At 50.0% G+C, this 4,764-nt stretch overlaps 1 pseudogene; it reads right to left on the bottom strand.

The window, feature by feature from the left end:
- Positions 1-2,953: 2,953 nt before the first annotated feature.
- On the bottom strand, positions 2,954-4,560 carry LOC125547421 (annotated as a pseudogene).
- Positions 4,561-4,764: the final 204 nt, after the last annotated feature.

Genomic DNA, 4,764 nt, shown 5'->3' with positions numbered 1-4,764 from the left:
ACAGAACGGCACTAAGAAGTGCACCGATTAAGCCAGATGCGCTGGGTGTCGCTGTCGAAACGCCGAAAATCATGCGTAAGCGGTTTTGTGTGGTGATCCGTGCCGTGAGCATGGTTTAACATCGTGGGCTAGCGCTGAATAAGTAGCGGTGGCCCGTGGTTGTCCGGCTGTGCAAACGACAGCTGCTTCCCGCCATTTGTGCAGAGGGGCAGCGGCGTGGGGCGGGCCGGCAGAGGGGGCGACGGTGGTGGTGCATGCACGGAGGAGCCCACGTGACTTGTGGCCCTCGTTCACATCTGCCTGTGTGAGGTCGATCTGCTTCGAGAGATGCTTGAGCTCATTGGAGACCTGGTCGTTGTAGGCGACCTGTGGTTGGTGGTGCTCGTCGGCAGTCTTCTGATTCACGTCGAGGCGGCAGATGACGGTCTCAAGCATGCTCTGAAGCTTGTCCGTGGTCTCCGACATGGCGTCGAGAACACGGCGTGTCTGTGCTGAGGGCTTAGATGGCAGTGCCCTGGTCTTGCTCCAAATCGACTGAATCCCGGGCAGTATTTCGAGCGAGCTCGCCGGAGCAGCTCACGCATGACCCTGTGGAATTTACCGGTCGATCGAGAGGGTAAGAGATCGTTGGCAGCGGCGAGGTGGTGAATTTTTTTCAAAGGCTCTGATTACCAGATTGTAGCACCCTGGGAATCGCGATCGAGAAATAGAAGAAATGAAAAGAATGGAGTAGGTGAGGAGGAGCTTTGGCAAAGGGGTAAGCAGATCGTTCTAAAGTCTAAACACTCGCTGCTTTCTGGTTCGGTGAGACGTATACATAGTAGCTGCCACGGTGGGCCACCTTACATTGCCTCCAGCCCACGCACACGGACATGACCTCAGCCCAACACGCACACAGGGTTGCAGGTTCAGTTAACGACCCTTTGGTCGATCTGGTTTGCACGGAGACAAGCAATACACGAAGGGATCTTCCAATCTCCAGGGCGGTCCACCGAACAGAGCCACCCCCCGCGTCGTCTCTGTGAGGCGACTCGGGCGGGCACCCCGCCGGCCGCCGCCACAGAATCTCCACCAGCCACCGCCCCCCTCGCCGCCGCCGGCAAAACGACGTCGGGCAAAGCCTATAGGCAACAGATGAATACAATTCAGGTGGGGAGAATTTCTTCTCCCCCCTCCCCCGGTGACATTCAAAAAAAAAATCTCCAGGGCAAACTTCGTCTTTTGTTGATCACTACATATCAAAGTTGGATCAGGTTCCCAAACCTGTGGTGCGTCAGCAAGAGGGATCGGGGGTCCAACAGAATCCGACCCAGCGGTGGTTGGCCCAGTGGCGGAGACAGGGGGGGACCAGCAGGGGCCCTGGCCCCCCCTAATATTGTTGTATTAAGCCTAATATGCATGCTAATAGATGTACAAAGATTGCAAAAATGATGTATTCTTATGAGCTGGCCCTCCCTAGCAAGGATTTACTACACTTGGCCCTCCTCATACTATATTCCTGGCTCCGCCACTGGGTTGGCCCCGGCGGAGGGTGAAGTGAAGATCAATGTAGATGGAGCTATGGCGCGCAATTTCCGTGGTGGTGCTGTAGCAGCAGTGTGTCGTGGTCACATGGGGATGTATCTTGGATCCTCGGCTATGCTTTACCGAGGGGTAATTGACCCAACCATGCTGGAAACATAGGCATGCAGGGAAGCGATGGCACTGACGGATGATTTACTAGTGCAGAGATTAAAAGTGGCGTCCGACTGCCCGGGAGTGGTGAACGATATAAACAAGGGAGGTTCTCATGCGGCAGTAGTATATGAAATAATGAACCATAGTGGTAGTTTTGATTTTTGTTCTTTTGTTCATGAGCCACGGTATCATAATTTTGAGGCTCACAATCTCGCCAAGTTTGCTTGTAATCTAAGTTTAGGTAGACATGTGTGGCTGGGCAATCCCAATGATCCACGACGTGTACCTATGAACATCCTTGATTAATAAAGTGGCGAGTTTCTCAAAAAAAAAAAGTTAACTGCACAACTGAACTGCACTTGTTCAGTTCGCGCAGATGCAGTCGGAGCGTCAGTGTTAGCATCCGCAGGCAGTAGGCGCGACAAGCAGCGGCTCCAGTTGCCGGCGGCAAGCAGCAGCAGCCAGCAGGAGCGTGCACTGGGGCGGGGCCGGCGCCCAGCAGGACTGCAGTCCGCGTGTGAGCGGCGCCGCGGCGTGAAGGCTGCGCTTTAGGCCGGCAGCCAACAGTAGCGACTAGCGATATCCGGCATTCGGACGAAGATGGATAGGAGGAGAAAAAGGCTCCCAAATATGAACGGGAGAGGTATGTTTCTGAATTTTAGTGTCATTTTCAGAGAATGAAATAGCAATCTACAATGCGGTCGGAGACATTTGAGTCCATCTGGACTTGGGGAATCAGGACCTCGGGATGGGTTGCAGATTTGACAAGATATTTTTAGGCTGTTGGTAGTGGCAGTAGCTTCAATCCAAGTACCCATGAAAGTCGCAATGCTAGAACACATTCTGTTCATAGATTAAGTGAATTCTGTGGAAACGGAGAATGCAAATTCAACACGTGGCTTCATGGTGTGTTACATTGAGCGTGGGATATTCAAAAGTTTTGATTTTGGTAAAATAAAAAAAATTCAAAAGGACATGGCACTGCCATTGCCTGGTTCTTCTAGACGCCATTAAAGCTTCATTATTAATGGATATGTTTTAGATTGTTTTTTCTATTTAGACAAACATGTTTACATTTTCTTTGTATCTGGTTATTCTATTTAGGATCATTTAAAAATATTAGTGTACAGTGGTGTGTGTTATCTGTGTTGGTTTTGCATCAAAAGAAATTATGCTTCATAGTTCGCCCCACCTTAATTTTTTACCGTCCTCCGCCACTGGATACAATATATAACAATCTATGTACGCACCTTGAATGGGAACATAAAGATAAACAGATGACATTACAATAAACAGACAAGCGCAAGATCAAACAGTGACAATCGCAAGCACATGGATAGTTTGAGTCCATCTGGACTTCGGGATCAGAACTTGATGATGAAGTCATAGATATGGTCGCTGACGTCCTGGGCCCTCTCCTGCTGGATAAAGTGGCCGGCGCCGGGGATGTCGACCACCTCATCAAGCAGTGGAACATCCTCCTTAAAACCACCGCCGTGGATGTATTCCTGGATCCCCTCAAAGTTGTATGTGATGTCTCCGCCCCCACGATGTACTTGGTCGGCACCTGCACTTTGGCGTCCGCCCACGGCGCCGCCAGCTCGCAGTTCTTGTCTAAGTTTCGGTAGTAGTTGATGGCACCAGTGAAGCCAGTCTTTTCGAAGGAGGTGACAAAGTAGTCAATGTCGGCCTCGGTGAGCCAAGGCGGAAGCGGAGATGTCGGGAACTTGTTGTCATCCATCTCCTCATCACAGAACACGCCATGGCTAAAGCAATGGCACAACAACTGCCTCATGAGGCGCTTGGTGTGCGCCGGTGCGAACTGCTTCTCCGCGACTCCTGGCTCCTGTAAGTGAACCATATGCATATATACATTGTGTAATGTTTTTTTTTTGCAATAGTTTGTTGTGGGCATCTGATAATGCGGATACCAGTTGAATGTTCCGGACAAATGCATGCTAGTGGCTTGCCTGGAAGCGGCACATGTAGTAGTTGGAGCCGTATGCGCGGTTGAAGTACTCTATGGGATTTACGAAGTCGGGGCCGGTGCGAATCATGATGTGGCGCATGAAGGCGACACTAGTGTTGACGAGTGCCGTCACACGCTCCGGACGGAACATGCACATGTACCATGCGATGAGTGCGCCCCAGTCGTGCCCCACCAAAAACACCTTCATTCAACCATGGTGCGTATGTTATGAGGTTAAAATTACATCAGTTAGAACATTCATATATGCAGCAGACGGCTTATGGATTATATCGCGCAACAAATCTGCATTGATATTAACCAAAAATCTAGAAAAGTTTGGTTTTGCCCAACAATAAAACATAAGGCTGATGAATTCACTTGGAAAAGCGAGAATACATTTTCAAATTCTAACAATTAAACAAAATATGTTCTATGAGATGCTATAATTTATTTTGGATCTTAATCAGTGTAAGCATCTGATTTGCAGGTGTATACCTGCCCGCGTGTGGTGGGCGTGTGTTGTATGTGTGTGTGTGCTCATGTGCTTCTCTGGATAATCCAAAAACAGACTATATTATTTGGTTACGAAATAAGCTTAATTGTACCTTTGCTATCCCTAAGGTGTTGAGGAGGGCAACAAGGTCACCAACAATGTGAAAGGAGGTGTAAGAGGCCACATCGGGTGGCGCAGTGGTGCCACCATAGCCACGGAGGTCAGGCGCGACGTAATGGTAACCACGAATCGCCAAGTGCTCCATCTGATGGCGCCACGAGTACCACAGCTCCGGGAAGCCATGCAGGAACAACACCGCCCCCTTGGCGTCCACCTCAGGACCGGCTTCCGCCACATGCATCGAGATGCCGTTCACCTCCACTGTCTGGCGTCTGATCACCACACCCTCCATGGTCACCCAAAACTCCCTCCCTCCTCTCTCTCTCTCTCTCTCTCTCTCTCTCTCTCTCTCTCTCTCTCTGTCTGGTGTATGTGTCTTTACTGTGTGTTGTGCATTGCAACTTGAGCTGGTGGGAGGTGCTATTTATAGAAAAAACTTACTAGACCTGGCACTGTTTTCATGTTAGGCTCCGCTTGGTATCGATGTATTTTTATACACCTGTAT

Source organism: Triticum urartu, chromosome 3 (assembly GCF_003073215.2).
Source record: "Triticum urartu cultivar G1812 chromosome 3, Tu2.1, whole genome shotgun sequence".
Taxonomy (NCBI): domain Eukaryota; kingdom Viridiplantae; phylum Streptophyta; class Magnoliopsida; order Poales; family Poaceae; genus Triticum; species Triticum urartu.
The sequence above is the reverse complement of the archived record's forward strand: the minus strand, read 5'-3'. Positions and strand labels throughout refer to the sequence as shown.